Genomic DNA, 20,399 nt, shown 5'->3' on the forward strand with positions numbered 1-20,399 from the left:
GTATTTTTTTATTTTTATTATTTTCTTTAGCAATACAATACAATTTACAGGACATTACGGTTATCATTTACATATTGTGAGCATGTGACAGACGTCAATGAGTTAATATACAATATATAAAATGGAGGTGATACAGTTTGAGATTACAGTCCTTCTAAAACACTACTACAAACATGATTATAAATCTGCTGTCACGTCTCGAATAAAATATGAAATCGAAGTTGAAAGTGTCGTTCATGAGCGTGTAACACAAAGATGGTTGCAGCGTTTCAATAAGGAGGAGGAGACATTAAAGATTTACAACGTCCTAAAAAAAACCTACGGTAGGCCTATAGAATGTTGAGAATACATGCAGAGTTTTAAAGAAAACCACAAGAAAGTACTCCTAGGTAGTTACAACAGATAGGTCTACAATATATTGCCACATTAAGACGCTTAGAAAATCATACAGAAGTAGATCTGAATTGACACCTGAACAGCTCAACGCAAAGAGGATATCTATTGTCAGCTTATCGCCAATCCCATGAATGATATATTTATCACGATAATTGTCGCATGTGATGAAAAATTATTATATTACTGCAAACCTAACAACTCGAAAAATTGACTGTATCCTGCAAAAGCCGTCTTTAAAGAAAGTCGGTTCGACTTCAAAGTAATGTTATATTATGTCTGGTGAAATTTTGAAGGTGTAATTCACTGGGAGTTTGTTACAAAACGGATGTGCAGTTGATGTGGATCTTTAATCTTAACATCTGGAAGGAGTCATCTGTTTTAAAAGTGAGGCACCCGGCATTAGTTCATCGAAATAGAATTCTCTTGCAACAAGACAATGTGAGATTCCATATAGCTCGGACAACCATGAAAAGAATCCAGAAATTGTAAAGACTCGAACTACTACTACACACGGCATATTATAGCCCAGCAATTGTGTCTTCAGATTACCACATTTCGATCCATGGTTCACTTCCTACGGGGAAGAAATTTCGAAAAATTGGAAACCGTTGAAATGAGTATTACTGAATTCTTCGCATCAAAAACCACAAACTGGTACCTTCGCTGGACAACAAATCTCGCTGAAAGAGGAATCTTTAGAATTAGAATCAGCCACGAAATCCCATGAAGGGCAAGGGCCTCCTGACTATGCAGGGTGGCTTGTCAAACAGTTCCCGATTAAAGAGGAATCAGGGCCATATAATTTATTGGCCCTTACTTTGAAGAATAGATTACTTTCTTATCACAACACACTCCTAAAATGTTGCTCCAAAATCAAAGTTACTTACGAAATAGTATCTGCAGCATATAGTAGTATTTGATGATGTCTTTGTTATTTTAATACGTTCTTTCTTTTTTGTCGTTCTTTCATATCACTTTCAATTTTGTCCTTCCCCTTTTCTTTCCCTTAGTTTTGTTTCTTCAGAACCTGTGTTTCTCAATTTGAAAATTGAAGAAAAGTGAATGTAGTTTTTCATATCACTTCGTTTCGTAGAGCGACATGTAACGGACTTGAAGATCGAGTGTTCGATATCTTCTCGAGGTAGAGATAATCTCTTCAGCACAAGTTCCATAACGGTTTTAGAGCTCACTCAGGCTCGCATCAAATGAATCCTGAGCGACCACTCCCTCTGGGAAAGCACTCAAAAGCTAATGTTGACCGCATACTTTTTCATAATGTCAAATTTATGAAAGCATCGCAGACTTTTACTACTTGCACACGCTTGCGATTTCATGGTGTGCATGTCAAACATATTTAACCTTTTGCTCGTTTGATATTCCTGCAACCAACAGTGATTAAATATTCAGAAGAATCCTGCTCTTGATAATTCTGGTAAAATTAATTAATGACATTTTCAGTGTATACGCACGCCCAAGTGGTACAACTTCATATGGAATGTTTAACCGCTGTATGTCTTGTAGTTCTGAGTGCAAAATATTACCAATGTTGCCGGCCCTTGTATGTCATTTGAAAGAGTTTAATTGGCACATGTAACAGATATACATTTTAGGCCTAAATATTCGCTGCTTCTGCGGCAGAACTCTTGTTAGTCAATACCAGACAGTATTTACGAATGAAAACTAAGTAATTAAATACAGATTTTACCGATGAATATCAACGTTAGAGTCAATCCTGTTCCACGTATCCATGTGCACGATTTCTAGGGTCTCTGTGCTGCTGTAGCTGCATTTCAAAAGAATCTGAAGTGGAGTAAAAATAGTCTCTGAGTATGTGAATGTGGATGTGGGTACACATGCGTAGTTGATGGGGCTGCACTTGAAATGCGAATTTACTACAGACCGTGATCGAGCGTAGGGATCTGGAGAGATTTGTAGAGCTTGCAATTATCCTGCAGTACGATTCAATGTGTGAGAGATGCGACATTCCATAGAGAGGAGTGAAAGAATCTATAGATTACATGTTGCCAACAACTTTTAAGAAACAGCATAGACCTACAATAATATTTTTTTGTTATTGTGAGCTTGGAATGTAACTCAATGATTAGAAAACTATAACTCTTGACTCATTAGACTTTGCAGAACTATGTTTGAGCAAATAATTTCAATATATGCCTAGTAGATTCTTTCATTTTACCTTGGTTTTGTTTTAAATAACAAAATTTCATATTATTGGTCTTAAAAATACGAATGTGTGTACATTAATGTTTATTAAGTATTTGAAAGCTGAAACAAAACGTGAATTATTACATGCCAAACATTGTAGTTATAATATTATACCGTTCAACCATATGTTTGAGAATTTAATGTTACTGCAATTTATAAGGCGTTCCTGCCACCAACACAATCGTAAAACATTATTATAACAAAAATTTTAAAGCAATGAATAATTTATTTTATCAGCTTTGTTTATGTAATGTGAACTTTACATCACTAATAAAATGTTGCTGTTCTTCTGTTGTAAACACATTCATTACGCAGCTAGTTAGGTAATGATACTTCTGTCATGCAACGAGTTCGGTAATGATACTACTATTACCTAACTTGTTGCTTAATGTGAACCACACATTAAATATAATAAACTGGGATTGATTTTGTTTAACAACAATGTGTTCACAATTGGTATATTAATTACTGCAGTAATTATACTTCATACCTTACGTGGGATTTCGATGGTACTAAACATTCAGTTGCAGAATTTGCAGATTTCCAATATCTGAATCCTCGTTTGAACATATTTTAACAACGCTTGTTTATTTCTCCTAGTACTGCTGTTCTTCTGTTATAAACAAAAACCTGTCGTGTTAAAAATTTATAAAACAATCATAAACGAATCGACTCTCGCAGAAAGAAACTAATAGTAATGCAATTGCCTCTCCACAAAAGACATATTAAAAACTAATAAAAATGATACAATTATTTTTATTTACAAAATTAATTGTTATCAGAGTGGATGAAAGGTTGTACGATATACTTTTTGTAACTTCATATTACAATATTCGACTAGTTATCATCATCAAACTCGTGTTGTAATAAGAAACATTACGATACTCGTATCATAAATAACTATAACTTTGTAATTCTACGAACTACAAAGAGGAACTACTATGATACGTCAAAAGCCAATAACAGTACTTTATTTCTACGAAACTATACTTTCTCAGCCTCCTTCATATCGAGCAAGTGGTTTCTGACATACTAGTTGCCTGAAGGGTGAAATGATTTCTCGTAACTCTTCAATGAGTTTTGTACATATTTTATATTTAAGAGTCAGTTCGTTTGAAAAATAAAATATCATTAATTTTACATAATATTAATGAATCTGCATATGTAATAACACAAAACGACGAATTACCGAAAAGATAAAGATAAAGTGAAAAATGAAAAATATCCTTATGTCGAAGAAATGAATTGGTATCTGCATAAGATACAGAGTAAGTAGTGGCAAAAAACAAGTTTAGATTTTTGCCTCCCTTGCAGTGTTTTCTACCTTGTAAAGCAGTTTCCATATCTGTCACCTTAACACCTGAGAATATAACACCTTAAGTAATTATGTTAAGAAAAAGAGAAATTATCAGAAAAAGTATGGCACACGATTTCTACTGAAATATATATATTTTTATACTTGGTTATTTAACAACGCTGTTTCAACTCTTGGAATATGAATTGGTGATAGCGGGAAGGTATTTAGCGAGATGAGGTCGAGGAATGACTATAGATTACCTGATATTCGCCTTATAGTTGGGGAAAACCTCGGAAAACCTAACCAGGTAATCAACCCAACTGGATGTCGAACCTGCGCCCGAGCGCAAATCCGGATCAGCATGCAAATGTGCTATCGCATGAGCTACGCCGGTAGTTACTGAAATATTAAACTCGTACATATTATTATCCATAATGTCAAAATTTTCTTGTAGAAATTTTATGGTGTTGGGGTGAAGGGAGATAGAAATGAGCTGTGAGATAGGCTAAATGGAAATTAAACGTCGGACCCTTGTTGTAACTAAGTTTGTATACAATTAAGACACATAAAATGTTATTTTTCTTTTTTGCACACCCATTTGTGGGAAATAAACTCAAATTGCACAAAAAATGATTTAAGCCCCTTTACTCAAACACCATAATATATGAAGATTGTTCAAGTCCGACAGGTGGGTCATCCTACCTCTGCCCCTGATGGGGCCAGGTCCCATTTCGTGGGCGAATAATCTGATAAATCCCAGGAGCCCGGAGCCATAAGCCCTATATCAGCATCGGAAACTCTTACTACTCCAATACTTCACACCAGCCTATTTTTACTATTGCAGATGATAGCTGAAATTAGGGGGAGATGGAGAGTTTTGGTGAAATGATAGAGAAAGACAAGAGTCTCTACAACAACTGTTTTGTCCACCAAAATTTCATTTCGACCTGGCCGAAGATCGAATCCCTGAATGAAAGACCATCGAACTAGGATTTGAACCTCAGATGCAGCCTCTTGCCCATCACGCACAGCGTTGATACAGTTCTTAAAAGTATATTGTCGTTTTGAACTTGAGAAGGAACATGAATCATTAATATAAAAAAGTTACTCTACTGTGACGTAATAATTAATTAGTTCGCAAATGGTGTAGGCCCCTACGTTCCAACGAGATGTTCAAAATGTTTTCACAATTTTTTAGGCTAATATAAATAAAATGTGTTATGAGTTTATTGAAAATATTAGATCTGGTCTTGTTTTCTTACATCACTGTTCGTGCTTCGTAGTAAAGATTCAGAACCACTCCTTACCTCTATTTTCTGGCTGCCTCCCCTTTTGTTTTTCCTTGTAAGTTACACGACATTCTATCCGTGCGAAGTTAATTATAGCCTAAGGAAGCGAAATGCGAATAATGAAAATAAAAAGAGAATAATAGAGACAAAGAGAATTTAGTTGATCAAAAATGCTGAAAAGTACAAAAGAAACTATTGCTATAAATGAGAAAGTTAACAAAGTACCCAAAGCCCAAGCAACGTGTAAAAGAATTGCACGAGTGTAGGTCGTACATTGTGGAAGGGTGAGGAGTTTCGTATTATACTAATTTTCAAAGTAAGGATTTAATGCAAAAATCAAATGTTGTTGTCGAAAGTAGAGAATTTATAATGTGTAAAAGACGGCGGCGATGACATCTCCGACGACTACGATATTTTATAATTTCACATAAAACGCTTCCTCCGCCGTAAGCAGCTTTCAACTAGCGTGAAATATGACACGACAGCTCTTGCGCGCTGTAATTCTTTCTTCACATTATATTGATTAAAATATCTCGTACATTGCACGGCGGTGAAGTCTTTGGTTCTGACATGAGAAGCCAAGCAAACCACCCCTGCACACGAAACCGGGAAGAAAAAAGAAGTGTTTCTTATACCACACAACTTCAGCATCAAAATCAAATTACCATGCTAGCATAGCAGAACTCTTTAAAGGGAAGAAAAAGTGGTGTCAACAAGCAGCAGATATTTTTTGCAGTTTTGAACTGGAAATTAATAACGAGGCTGAAGGGTGCTATAAAATTCATAACACTTAGAAAAACCACTTCATATTATACAAGAATTACATTATAAGAATCTTAAGCATTCGCTTTTTTTTTAAAGAAACCAAAGTCTGGTGTTAGCTAAACATGTCAGCTATAATGTTACATTTCACCGTACAATGTGCAACGGTCTGAATAAACTTCGGTTAAATTCTAGATACATTTATTCATGAAAATAGATTTTGTTTCTCTCAGTATATCAAGTTATCTTTCCTTTTTGATTAATTCTTCCCTGCATACTGGAATATTCAGGCGCCAGAGTCAACCCTAGAGATTGTCATGGTTACTAGCTTCATATAACTTATTTATATAGAGTGTTTCAAAAGTGACGGTAAAAATTTTGGGATGAGAAGTAAAAACGAAAAGAAGCAAAAAAGTTCCAGTAAACATGAATCTGCAAATTAATAGTTTACGAGAAAATGTCATGTTTTGCTGGTTGAGGCCGTCAGTGAAGAAGTGCTTGGACACGATGAAACTTTTCGTTATAAATGTGAGACGATATCTAAACGGGCGATATGGTGAACGGTGGATAGGTAGAGAAGAATCTGTATCTAGATCACCAGATTTGAATTCTTTGGATTTTTGTGTATGGGGTTATGCAAAAAGTCTAGTTTACATAACAGGCATCAACACACCTGAAGAATTGCAGCATCGCGCTGTGGATGCCTTCCAGCAAATGAAGAATTATCCAGAATTGCTTTTGCGCATTCTTGGTCTTTGTATAGAAGATTAGAGAGATGTCTTCAAATTTATGGTCAGTATTTTGAACACTTGCTGTAAAGGTCTTCAGTTAACATGTTAATACTGTACTGGATCTTGTTTATCCAAAAACGTTACTGCTGCTCAAACAAAACAGTTTATTTTGTGTACATTTAATCACATTTCTGCTATGTTAAAGCCAAAATTATGAACTTTACTGTCTCGTGGTTGATAAATCAAATAAAATTGTCGCTGTTTTTTTTCTTTTTTGGAATTAGTACCTACAATTCAGCGAGCCCCAACGAGCACAAAATGGCATTATCTCGTAATCGGTTAATTTGCGGACCCATGTTTACTGGACCTTTTTCGCTCCTCTTCGTTTTTACTTTTAATCCTTAACTTTTTGACCATCAGTTTTGAAACATTCTGTAGAGAATGGAAGAATTGTTTTTTTATTAACATCGTGGGACACAACATGTAGTTAATCGTCAATGGAAGCGATTATTTAGGAAGAATGATGGACCTGTGGCAGAACAAATTAGAGTACTGCTACTTCAATAAAATGTCTTGGTTCACCAGAATTCTCTTTAGTTTTACTAGACTATGAACATGAATTCTCTACTGTCAGACTAACGGTGTAAATTATGCGAATTTATACACTGTGCATACAACAAAACATTGATTACCATACTGTCAAATTTGTATACCCACTTTGGTTCAAGTGGTAGCGTTTCTGGCCACAAGTTCAGCGGATCAGGGTTTCATTTCTACAATAAAAGTGAACGTGTCTATTCTGCCATATATTCTATTGATAATGATTTAGATAACTGTTATGTTACAGATATTTAACCTTCCTTATTAACATATGGAGTACATTTTATGATTAATATTTTTTCTGTAGCTAACTACTCTCTAATCATATTTAGTTTTGCTGTAATTCACTTTTGATTCCTTTCTCTGAAACCAAATTTTCAAAGTCGTAAAATCAACTTGGAAGTTACAGATTTTTTCTCCTTATGGTCTGCCAAATTTTCTTCATGTATTTGAAGTTAGACATTTATATTTTTGTCCAATACCTTTCAAATATTATGCTCAAAAGAACTTGAAAATTTACAGTAGGCATATTTCGAGAATTTCATTATGATATGCAATTTTTTACCTTATTATATTTTTCTTAGAGTCCGCCGAGTTAGCTCTGTGGTAGCGTGTCTGCCTCCAGACTAGCCGGCCCGGGTTCGATTCCCGGCGGGGTCAGAAATTGTCTTGTAAAATTTCTACCTCGGGACTAGGAGTGATGGTGGTGCACAACTTCTAATCACTAAATTGTGCACCAATATGCCTGGGTTAAATCTCAAATCTCTCCGCAGTACATATGAAGGGAAGACTTATGTTACTGTTGATAGTGATTCGTTCGTCGGATGAGGATGTTAAGCCTGGCGGCCCCATTGGTGCTATTTCACAGGAGTAGGCTAGTGCCGGCATCGGGTTTCCCCTTTTCCCTTCCTCACCATCATCATCCTCACCCATTCCCTACATTACACTTACATGAACACTTAACATACACTCACCCTAGTACACGACATAACTCTTCACAGATACACATCATGCATAACGTGGCCCGCCGAAGTGGTATGCAATTTGAAAATGGATCACAGTCCTGCCATCTATACGCAGCATGCGGAACCCAAATCACGTAAAGTGAAGTGGGTAGACATTAGACACATATTTTTCTTCAATTTTCTCGTGATAACATTATACTATATGCTTCAGAAATGGAGGAAATCTTAACAAGCCTCGTCGAGTATTTTCTCTTCCCCTCTACCAGGGGATTACAACTACAATATTAAGAATACAATTACAATTATAATTACAATTAATATTAAATTTACAGATGCAATAAAAATCAAAGTTCTAAAAGATTAACTGATTAATAAAAGCTATACAGTTTATTGTGAAAGTTAAGAAGAGAGAAGCATTTCTTTTATTGATTAAGTACAAATTAAACCTACTCTACGCAGTAAGAAAATGCTTTAAAAGCTTGCTTTTGAACGCTACTAAATTCCGACAGTCTCTGATGTCACTGGGTAGGGCATTCCACAAGCGCGAGAGCGAGATTGTGTATGATGATGAATACGATGATATCTTAATGTTGGTATGGCTAGTATGCGGCTATTTTGCGTGCGTGTGAAGACATTATGATATGATGACAGGTAACTAAAACGGGAGGCAAGGTAGGTAGGTGTAGAAGTGTGAAGGACTTGGAAAAGGAGAACAAGAGAATGAAAATTTCTACGTTCGTTAAGCCGTAGCCAGTTTACAGTTTAGAAGGATGGAGTAATGCGATCAGCTCGACGGACATCGCAGACGTAAGTTAATGAAAATAATGTGTATTATTATTATTATTATTATTATTATTATTATTATTATTATTATTATTATTATTATTATTAATTTAGTATTAATGTAATATTTATATTAGCACAATTCTAATATGCGCTTGTGTGGGAAAATATGACACAGGAATAGATATTGTATTGTATTGCATTTATTTACATGTCATGGTATTCGTACATTGCTTCACAGCTAGAATATGGAACATGTCAAACGAAAAAAAAAAATCTTAATAGTACTATAAAGTCTTAAATGTAGTCACAGTCTAGTTGAAATATATACAGAAGAGTTTGACAATATAATCTAATAGTACAACACAAAGATTTAGTATCAATACTTATTACAAGACAAAAATATTCATGAAATGTTGCTGAATGTCATGAATTCATCTACAAATTGAAGCCGTGAGCAAAAATTAGGTACTTCTTTAATTTGACCCTTAATAATCTATGTTCTGAGTTTCATTTTTTATATCCATAGGGAGGCCATTAAAATTTGTACTGCCATATAACGCACTCCTTTTCATAGCACGATAGACTTGCCGATGGAGTATGAAACAGTCTTAAAGAAACAAGAACAGAAGAAATATAAACTGCTTCCTATGCAGTGTAATTTCTTGTTTGTATATTTGAGCACCCTGTGGAGTAGTGCTGCATCTTCATACTGCCATTATTTTTATGGCACAGTATCAAGAGATTCTGTTGTTTGTTATAAATTGCCCTGCGTGAGTTTTGTCACTGCTCCCCTACCAATTGAAAATGTCGTCTCTTTGCGTGATAGAAATCTTTGGCAACAATCGTCCCCAGAAATATAGCTGGACGCATCTTAAGACAGAGATTGCAGAGACAGGACATAAAAGATGAAATTGATACAGAGGAAAAAACAAAGCTAACATGCTATATGACCCAAATAATGAACTCTTATCTTTGTCTGCTTCTGGAGAATGGAAGGCTTTAAACAATGTCAGTTACATTTCCTCTCACTAACTTCAAATGTACTGTAGATAAATAATTTACTCTTAATCTCTTTTTGCTAATTGTAGTCGCGCAATTTATTCAATGTTGATGACTAAAATATTACACGATTTGATTTACAGAGGAATTAATCATTATTCCTGGACATCAAATACGCATAAATGCTCAAGCCACCCTGAAAAATGTTCTTATTTTAAGTTGTACCCATGTGTAAATTATTTCGTTAAATAGTTACCCGAAATGTAGATTAATAAATTCAAATGAAGTGGAAGTAGGAAAGCCATGGAGAAGTACAACTGTGTAGCAATCGATCTCTACATCAAAACTGTCACCTATAATGTTGTTATTTTTACTGAATCCGAAAAATCGAGTGCTGTTAGTTGAGCAGCGATGCTAAATAATCACTATACATTTAGACCTCATGGTAAAAGACGGAGCTAGATAGTGTCTCATGAGTAAGTGTATGAATAATAATTATTTTTGTGTAACATTGAGAGCATTGTATTCTATATTGCTAATACAGGGTGTTAAATGAAGTAGACTATTCAATATTTTGAGCAGTTGCAGTATTCATCAAAACATGAAGAAAAAAGTATAATAAATTTGGGTCCTAAAATTAATGTCTACAGAGATATTAGTAGGTACTCATTCATCAACAGCACATGAGAATGATGTTCAATGTGATTTTCATTAAAAAGAGAGCATTCTGTATTCTAAGAAGATATAGTATACGCTAAAACAAATACAGTAAAAATGTCTAATAAACATGGTTTCCAAAATTAATATTTTCTGAGATATGTCTACTTGTTAATCAACATTATAGAACACGTTCAATGTGATTTTCATTAATTGTAACGCATCCTTCTGCCCTACGCCTTAGGGAATGGCACCTTGTTACTCTTTGTTGGCTATCTTTCCGATAAGATACTGTACACTGTACACTCAATAATAAATAAGCAAGGTGCTCACATTAGAAGATTTTATGTTCTTACAATACCAGTTTCAATGCCCTTCTTTCATAGAAAATTTAATTTTAGGACCCACGTCTATTAGAAACTGTTGTTTTTTATGAATACTACCAATTCCCATAATATTAAATGTTAGTTTTAATGTAAGTAACAATTAGCATCTCCTTTGATGTTGATGAACAAGTAGGCCTACTCATATCCCGGAAGATATTAATTTTAGAACTCTTATTTATTACTTTTTTGTCTTGTTTTGAGAATGCTATCTATCACCTCTCAATTTTAACACTATATTTCTTTGATTTTTTACCCAGAAGAAGTGTCATAAAATAATATGACATCTAGAGAAGCTAGAATAAATCACAATGTTATAACTTTACTTTATTACACGAAGTATAAGTACAGCCTATGAAGAAAGCATTGCAAATATAGATGTCGAGATTTTGACGGAAGTACCTACATATCTTCAGAATCCTCATAGAGGAAGAAAGATGAAGATGAATATATCATTTTTTTTCTTTTATCCTCGTAGTTTTGACCTAATGTCTTCATTGTTTGTGTAGAGTACTCGTTATGGTTTACCTTCCAACTACCTACTGATTTCCTAGTTTTCATAAGTTTAAAAGTTACCATGGTTTTTCAGTTTATTTTTTAATATTTATATCAAATTCATCATCCTGTGGTCACATGCGGATAAGATAAATGGTTGAAGTGGCGAGGGACAATACAACTGAATAAGTAGAATCAATAACTTTATTCTAAACAGAGAAGTCGCATACTGTACATAGACTACGCGTTTCTCTTGAGCCAGAGGAAGACCACTAAAAGCGACATAGACCACTTCCGACTTCGAGAACGAGCGTATCAAGTGTCATTTTTGTCACACTAATTGCAGATCACATGGAGATCTTGCTCCAAGTAGGTGATTTATGTCAAGAAATCCGAGAGTCCCTCAGAAACCATTTCTTGAACACATTTTTTATTTATCTCCCTTTATCTTATTTCTCTTCTTTCTTTTTCTGTTTTCAGATTCTTTATTTTGATTTTCTTCTTTTCTCTGCTTTTTATCATCCTTCTCAGTTTGCTTATCTTCTAAAGCTCTTTTCACAGAACTGCTTGTGAATTGCATTGAAGGTAATGATTATCTCAATTATCTTTTTAATATAGCAGCATGACGTACGAAAGAGAAAAAGTATGGTTTTGCATGAGATGTTCCAGCTCCTTCGTTTAATTGCCATTAACTTTTAGAGGCATTACATGGTCTTCCTATCGTAGTCGAACGTTCAACGTCAAACTCAATGAATATTTTAGAATTTAACTGAATTAATCCTGTTGCTTTTAAACATTGCATTGCTTTATTTATTTTAGTAACTTTACTGCAAGTCATATTTTACAGTTACGTGTGATAAATGGTTAACCATTAATAAAAAAATAGGTTCTTCGCTAGGTGTTACAATTTTTATAAAATATTATGAATGACTGTACGAAATCTTCTGCATTCATACACCGTAATTTATATGCAACTGAAGGAGCAGATAATGCATTGTTTAAAAATGCTGATTATACAGTAAAAGTTTGCAATAGACATACATGTTAATGTACAGAGTGATGCATATAAAACGGGTTGTTTTTAAATCCTCCTATTTCGGTTTTATAGAAACAACGAATGTGCAACTGCTTTCTATAGATAAAGTATCTCTGTGGAAATTGCTTAGCTTCACAGTAGATCTTGAAAATATCTCATCCTTCTTGTACACATCCATATTCGTTGCTTCATGTTTCTCGCAGTTTGTTGCAACATTTCCTCGTCAATTTAATTTATTTCGAGGATTACATTGTTCTTTAAATCAATTGCCAGTGAACAATTTTTATAAACTTAGTTTTTAAGATAATCCCACGAGGAATAATTCGGTGACGTTAGGACAGGTGATATGTGTGGCCACAAATTTTTTAGAATTTCCTCTAACATCAAAGTAACTCGTGAGCAAGTTTAGAGAGAAATCTCACGTGTGTGATGTTGCTATCGTCTTCAGTTAATAGGGATATCCTGAACTAGCACCAACAGATAGCGCACGTGTACTTTGAGAGATGCGCCTTACGTATGCATTTGTTTTTCAGTATATAAACAATGAGGATATACGTAGTGTATTAGTATATTACATACTCATAAAAACAACTCAAAATGCCACAATTTTGTTATACAATAACTTCTCTCTTATCCGGAGAGTAGGGTAAGTAATTATTATTGGCTACTCACAGTACAATACGTACCTTCTTCCTCCCCGCCATGTACTTTCTTCCTCACCCTACTTGCAACCCCGTCATGCTTTCAGTCAAGTACATGGCGTGTGTGGAAGAAGTTCACCATGCTTTCTAAGACATTTACTGATAAACGCTCGAAGTTTAGTTATTCTTTAAAAGACAAACTGGATATTTTGAAGCGGCTGGATGAAGGGGAAACTATTTCTGGTATCCCAAGAAGTATAATTCATGACTGGAAGCGTAATCGGGCTGCATTGGAAAAATATTGTGCATCCACGAGCTCTAATGACAAGCGCCGTACATTGAAGCAGCAGCAAATACGATAAGCAACTGTTTCTATGGTTTCAAGAACAAAGAAGGAAAGGTACTCCAATATCTGGCCCGATTGTGAAAGAGAAAGCGCTTGATATGCATTAGAATAATTTCTCTGCTAGTGATGGGTGGTTGTCAATGCGGAGGAAAAAGTATGGTGTTCGTCCGCTTGCAATTTGTGGAGAAAGGATGTCATCTGACACCGTTGCAGCTTAAGAATATAAAACTACATTCCAAGATTTGGTGAGTAAACTAGAATTATCTTCCCAGCAGATATACAATTGTGACGAAACCGGTTTAAATATCAAATGTCTACCGAAAAGAACTTTAGAATTTACATCATACAAAACTGCACTTGGTTTCAAAATCCAAAAAGAACGTGTGACTGTATTAGCTTGCTCCAATGCATCAGGGGCAAATAAACTTCCCTTGATTTAACTGGGAAATCTGCTAAGCCTTGAACATTGAAAAATCTGATGCATGATCTACCTGTCTATTATAGGAGCCAGAAAAAAGGCTGGATGATCTCTGGGCTCTTTAAAGAGTGGTTCCATCACAGTTTGTTCCCTCCCTAGTTAAACATTCCTCAACAAATGGATTGTCCCCCAAAGCGATCTTGCTAATTGAGAATGCTCCATCACATGCATCGAAACAGAACTAATCTCAGGAGAAATTAGAGCTATTGTTCTACCCCCAAATTGCACTGCTGTGATACAGCCAATGGATCAGGGAGTTTTATATAATTTCAAATGTCTTTAGAAACAAAAGTTAACCAAACATCTTGTTGAAGCTGATGAAAACTCCATACCCGTTCAGCTCAAAAAGATAACGATGAAAGATGTAATTTACTGGGCAACAGAGTGCTGGAATTTATTATCATCCGCTCTGATTATACAATCATGGAAGTGTCTTTTACCGAACTACAATGATATGAATGCATAAGAGAATGATGGCAACTTGAAAGAAATTTCACATGCCGAAGGTTACTCAGCACTACAGACGGCTCTAGCTTATTTGCAACAGCACAGTGCTTCAGCCGAAGAAATGCAAACAGTAAAGAATTGGCGGGATCACGCTGTTCCTCATTGTTAAACGTGGGACTCTAGTCATTACGTTACACATTTCGTTTAAATATCACTACGGAATAATTATTTTATTTTATACACAATGTTACTTCAGTGAGTTGTGAAAGTGTATTTTCATTCCGTTTTATTTACTGACGACCGAAGAATATTGTTATTCTCTGGCACAGAGAACATTTATTTTGTGATCGAAGTTTTCTTTCTTTAGTTCTGTAAAGAACATCCTGTTTATGTTTTATGGGGCTCAAGCACAGCAATCTATCCTGCAGGATAATCTCATTTGCCAGTTTAGTTATCATAAAGAACAACAGATGTTGTATATTGTATGCAAGGATTCTTTATATTATAATTTTTAACATGTAATGAAGTTCATTTTGCTTTGTAGAAATGCGTAATTTTCTCGGAATTTATTTCCAGAAAATTCATGTTTTTTATTTTCTTTTTCAGATGGAAAGCTTTAAGTTTATTCTGATTGTGTATATACAATGTTTAAGAATATACTGATTGTAACTACTGCAATCGGTGATTTAATTAAACTGTATTAATTCAAATGTTCACAAATATTTTCTTATCACATTTACTCATATCAATAAATTATGCAGACGATGGAGGGATAGTTGACTAAGTTCCGCACCGCCTTGCAGTAAGGCGTGGCCTGTGATATCACGTGAATGCCGGACGACATAGTAACGGATCACAGAGAATTTACTGTATTTCAATATGTAAAAACCAGGGAAAGCTTTTATCTTCATTTAGGTCCCGAAATATTCTGAATATATACTTTAAACCTTAAAAAAATAGAACTAATTAAATTGCGCCTCGAAAGTGCTAGCTATTAAACAAAAATAACTGCTTCAAGTAAGGAATTACTGCTACAGTTTCATTTTGGAAGAGGCAAAAGAAAAATTAATAAAAACATATGCAACCTCGACAGCGAGCTATGTTAGCTTAGATGCCTAAGATCAGGTATGCTTATTCTCTGACTCGCGATTACGTTCTGTAATCACAACCTTCGAATGTAGCGCGTGCTGTCCCCCGTTCGAAGCTCGACGGATGGCTGCAGAAGGCAGTTCAAGCACTTAGTAAACGCACGAACAGTGCGGGACAATGACACAGTCAAAACCTTCTGTAGGCAAACGATCATTCCGTACAGTGTGGGAGGAAGACTATTTTTGTTGTACGTTCGGTGAAAACGGAAAGTGATTACTATATTGTAAGGTACTGTCAGGAATACTACTGAGCAACATAAAACAACATTATAGGCTCTGCTACCCAGAACATGCCGAAGTGACAGAGAAGCTGTTTTCTGTAATATAGCCTATTTTCATATACCAACGTTATTATTATTATTATTATTAGACCTATTATTATTATTATTATTACAGCTATTATTATTAGTATTATTATTGTTATTGTGGTGATTTTATTCCAGCAGAAATAGATATTTTGATTAAATACTTTTTCAGGGGTGCAACGTGAAAGGCCAAACATTGAAGAGAGTCGAACAATTCAGAGTCTATGTTTTGGAGCAAGTTAGCCTATGTAGTATGTTGGGAATTAACTAAGTCACTAAAACCCTTCACGGATGGTGAACTTGTAAAGAGATGTATGGTTCCTGAACAAAATATATTTAATTATGTCTCTGTACTGCAACAGTTCAAATGTGAATTCACAGAACATAGATTTAGTGATTTTAGACGTATGGAGAGTGATATTAGTATTTTTGTTAATCTTTTCATAAATTTAGTACAATCCGTGAGAGTGCAGTTCCAGGACGAGTTAATTGATTTACTAAGTAACGTAGAATTCAGAACTAAATGCAGAGAATATGACTTGACAAGCATAGAATTATTTAAAAAATGAACAAAACTAAATATTACAAGATGAGCTTATTCGTTTCCACTATGTTAGCTACCTTCGCCTCGACATATATGTGCGAACAATTATTTTCGAGAATGAAGGTTGGTAAATCCAAACATAGGTCCCGATTAACAGATGAGCATCTTTAGCGCATTGCAGTAAATTCGTTGGAAATAGATTCCCGATTACTTGCAGAAAAGAATGCAGATGTTGAAAAGACCGCAAAGTAGACTGTATGGTGGAATATGAAAATGATATTATTTATGATATTATATCATAACTATATTAAATATAAAAAATAACGTAATAACTGAATATTGCAGTGTATACTCTTTCCTTTTTCAAATTCAGTTTATTATCCGTATTTGTAAGAGTGTAAGAACTATGCTACAGGCGGTGCTGCGATGTAGTTGCGGAGCCCAGTCCGTACACAGTGTGTGTTATGCAGTGCAGCATCATCCGTGTAATCGGGGCTTTTACAATTTTGAGCATACCTGGCTTAGATTATATGCAGTAATTGCAGGAGTCTTGAAGGTTACGCCAGCAGTAAACTCTCGATAAGCTGTAATTTTTATTATCCAGGACGATCCGTAGTGATATCCATTTCGTGAGTAATGTATTTAATGTACTCTAGACTAATTATTAAAACCATGTTCTAACTTCAAATTTTCAAAATAATACTACATAATATTCAAAACTTCATGTCCTTAACCTACAAAACGCATGAATAATAATCGTCATACTACTGCGATCATATTAACTTATATCAACCTATCAAACATTGCACTTGATCTCTCTGCAACTATAGAAAAAATAAGAGGAATTTATTCTCGATAGTCCCTTCCCTATAAAAAACACATTGGTGGCTACGTATTTTGTTTTTAGCGTACGGTACTTAAACTCTTTAGATTAAAGAGGCAACATTCACCTTCGGCAAAGTTCCTATTTTTTTATGCGTGCACCTCGTTCTCAAAGTTCTCGTTTAGGTTCATGAACATTCAATTTAGTCGTATCTACAGTATATTGTGCATACTGCAGATTTCCCCACCCATCTCTTAAGGGGAATCGCTCAGTAGGCCTATTATACAGATTTACGCTATTATTTATTGTAAATTAAATTAAATTATGAGGTAAGAAAATACTGAATTATTTAAATTATACTAGTTCATACAAAATAATTATAAATATAATTTTGACACGCACAGAAAACCAACAAGCGGAAAAACGTAATCAACTGTAGCATATCAGCGTATTCCGAATCTCACCGGTCCGGTGGCATCAATGACGTCACGTTGCACCGAAATAAGGAACAAAACTGCTGGAAAGATCGATGGCTGTCATGGCGACTGTATAAGTTGTTGTCTGTGGTACGCTAGCAAAATTTTGCGAAATTTTCATACTGCCATCTCGTTCAAAGAATAGATAGCATAAACAATTTATTTCTTGAACCGGTAGTAATAACGGGTCCGTTGACATGTTCGCTCATACGCCATTAACATATTGTTTTTACGTTGTGCTCATTATAAACAATACAGCAGAACTAAAGCAGAACACACCGCCATGACACAACAGTGCACGATGTCATTCGTCTGCTAATTCCCGCCCTATACAAGAACCAATCAGTTTCACTGATGGCGGCTGATGGAGACTGCCACCACCTCTGCAAGCTGATGGCACCGGTGCGACACAGGTGGAGCATCATTGACGTCATCGGTGGAATTCGGAACATCGTGATGCCATCGGATTGCTCACCGGTGAGATTCGGAATACGCTCTATGACATAATATAGCCCTACAACATGTTGTGCCGCATTGAACGCTTCTGCCATCTAACGGTAAAACGTCACATAAGGCATTCCTATTTGTTGTTTGTGATCAAAATTTCCTCAGCATATTTTTCTAATGGAAGAATACTAGTGAACAAATATAATCGCTGCCATGCAGAGTGCGTATTCCTCCGAAGAGAGATACAATACTGACCATAGTCAGAAAATTGTCTGGCCATCTTCAAGGAAGATGTTGGAAACACACGCTGAGGCAATGTATATGGAATTTTGATCGCAAACAACAAAATGGACAACAATAAGTGAAACAAGATGGTAGCGACATCACGGACTTCAGATGAATATCTCAACCTGATCAGAAGTTACTTTGATAGCAGAGTAATTTTTGAAAATTTGTGGCATCCAGATCACCTGGCCTAACCTCACCGAATTATTTATTTTGTGTTTATTTTAAGAACTGAGTTTATAAGAATCATCCATAAACAATAGACGATTTGAATAACAATATAATAACCTAAATCAATGGAATTAACGACGAAATTTTGCAACAAACTGCGAGAAACATGGAGCAACGAATACGGACATGTACAGGAAGGAGGAGGTTATTTTCAACATCTACTGTGAAGGTAAGGAATTCTCCCAGAGATATTTTACATTTAGAAAGAAGTTGTATCTTCGTAGCTTATACCAAACAGAAATATAAAGATTAAAAAGAAACACCAGTTTTATGAGTCATTGTGTATAACATAATATGAAATAATTAAAAAATGGCATCTCTCGTTAGTTTCTATCTGCCCAAGCGGTAGCGATTTATCTAAGTTATGTACGTGGTGCTATCTCTTGGAAGTCTCGTGGTTCCCCGTAAACTATAGGTCAGAATTTTTATTCGGTATCTACGAGTCTATTCATCTGAGAATTATGCCCATGAAATATATCTTTAGTAACTGTTAGCTGTTTACTAAAAATGAAAAGAACACAATGGCGAGAAATTGTGAGAAACATCCTAAGTTTCTCTTCGTGACTCTTTTGTTACTTGGAATATATTGACAAATGAAATGGTGTAGTTCGTAGCAAGTATGTGATCGTAGGCGTATCAAGACACAGGAGAGGGGAAGGGGAATGACGTCAAGGAGGGGAAGTAAACCCTAGAGATTGGGGTGATGGCGCTTGCACTACAATCAAATGGAGAAATAACCTCCTGCGCACTCGTATGAAAAAATTAACGTCACGAAAGTGACACATGCTTTCTCATTATGCGTTTCGCAGTCATTCAGTTCCTTTACGATGTTACTTTCAATTACTTACGAATAATTATATCTGGAGAGTGGCGACTTTTCCCAAGAGCGATAAAAGGCGAAATTGCTGTAAAAGCTTCTCCTTTTGTATTCATTTTTCATGACCTCTTTAGTCCTTTTTAATGAATTTTGAATGTGTGATGAATTACCATAAACGCGAAATTTATACTAAAATACGATATACATGGGAAATTAACAATTTTTCGATAAAAATTTGTCTTATATAAAGTTAAATTTATATTTATATCATAGAGCATGATTCTGATCGCCATCTCAAGGTGGATGAATCCTATCGCGCTTCATTTTCCCAGATAAGGCGCGCAATTTTTGTGTTGACAAGTGACAAGTTCCTGGTGGTCAATGAGAGAAGCTGTCTGTTGAGAGGCATTGTAGCAGTTTGACGTTTGGTTGCTGTAATGAATGTTTATACCGCTAAGAAATAATTTCAAACTTAAATCTACCAAAGAAACGTCTGTTTTTCTTGTTTTCTTTATCTTCTAATTCTGTGTGTTCGGGTAAAGGGGGGATGTCTTTTTTTTTTTTTTTTTTTTTTTTTTTGCAAATGGAATTTTGTTCCCCAAATGAACACAAGTTAAATTATACAAGTGAGCGTGCAAATCTCTAAAGTATACTAGCAGTTGATGTGTTTTATTTGTGTAGAAAATTAATCGCAATAAGGGTTGCAAGTTTAATTTTCATTTATCTCCAAACTCATTTTTATGACTTATCTCCCTGTCCCCAAACAACACAGATTTAAGGATTTTAGTACAA

This window comes from Periplaneta americana, chromosome 9, assembly GCF_040183065.1.
Source record: "Periplaneta americana isolate PAMFEO1 chromosome 9, P.americana_PAMFEO1_priV1, whole genome shotgun sequence".
In the NCBI taxonomy this organism is placed as follows: domain Eukaryota; kingdom Metazoa; phylum Arthropoda; class Insecta; order Blattodea; family Blattidae; genus Periplaneta; species Periplaneta americana.